This window comes from Penaeus monodon, chromosome 29 (assembly GCF_015228065.2).
Source record: "Penaeus monodon isolate SGIC_2016 chromosome 29, NSTDA_Pmon_1, whole genome shotgun sequence".
NCBI lineage: Eukaryota > Metazoa > Arthropoda > Malacostraca > Decapoda > Penaeidae > Penaeus > Penaeus monodon.
Window position 1 is genome coordinate 14,602,042 of NC_051414.1, and position 1,334 is coordinate 14,603,375.

A 1,334-nucleotide genomic window follows, 5' to 3' on the forward strand; every position below is an offset into this window, starting at 1 on the left:
AGTTCTTTCCTGATATTAATAACTCAAAAGAAATGTATATCTACTATCTGTTCCAAATATGACATGGTGTTGTTCAGTTGAAAGTCTGTCAGATAATGCTAAGTGATTCTAAAAGTGTTATATTTTTTGATACTTAAGACACACCCATGTGTCTCAAATATCTGCCCATTTTTTTGTCATTCCTGGACCGATTCATTTTTAAAATGAATTTTTAAAATGTGTATAAATTTGTGTAGAGCAGCAAATGGGAAAGAAGGTACATGAACAAATCTGATTGACAAATTAGCTACTGCACTTGACATTAGATTAGATACTTAAAAAAATGGCTTAAAAAATCATCCTGGTTCTTATATGCAAAGGTGGGGCCACCTTTCTTCTTGCTCTGCTGAAATGGGTGTGTGGTTAATATGCCTGTGCATCTTTATGCCATCAAATAAGGTATACAGTCAATAGTGTAAAACAGTTGCAGAAAATCCATCCTGAAAATATTCTATAAATCAATCCTTACCATCCTTGTCTTCAAAGGTAAATTTGCTAATTAATTACTTATGCTAGGGCTCCATTAGCACAATCTGACTCTGGTACCAGACTCATATCAGGACATTATCACCCGTTTTACCAGGTCCAGCCACACTATGACTAATGACTGGTAATGACTGTCTAAGAAATTTGTAAATGTCTAACAAATTTGTTCAGTAATATTATGCAGTTACAGCATCATTTAAATGTGTTAAAGTAAGCCTAGGGCCTCCTAGTGTAAGTATTATGCACATAATTGAGAAGGCTAAGTATCCAGAGGTGTCCGAGTCTCAATACCAGAACGTTAGTAAGAAATGGCTTTATAATGAATTCAGTCTCTCAAGTGGCTCCCCTGAAAAAATATTGAATATTATTGGTGTATAATGATAAAACAATTCTTACTTCTGAACAAATAACAATGTATAAAAATACAAAGCTATAAAACAAACCTTTTCCAAATGTTCTTTATGTCTTTCCTTCAGCTCCTTTAAAACCTTCTCCACAGTCCCATATTTTGTTCAAAAACCTGATTGGCATTGTACGCTGCCTCTCCTCCCATCAGAATTACGATAAATGAGGATGAGTGCAGGAGGCTGTGCACGGATGCCAAGTTTCTGGGGCTCTATTCTAGCCTCCATACTTTGGCCAATTCCACCTGTACAAGATAACTGCATTTTAAAGTGTGTAACAATTCATCCATTTTGGCAAACTGAACAAGACTAAATAAAATCTTTTCATTCAAATTTCAGTCTCAATAGAAAGTGTCGATCATAATAATGTAAATTTGCACAAGCAAAGGGCTTCTATGGGTTACT

General features: G+C 34.9%; 1 pseudogene; it reads right to left on the reverse strand.

The window, feature by feature from the left end:
- Positions 1–1,168, reverse strand: part of LOC119591647 — a 2,677-nt pseudogene extending 1,509 nt beyond the window's left edge.
- Positions 1,169–1,334: the final 166 nt, after the last annotated feature.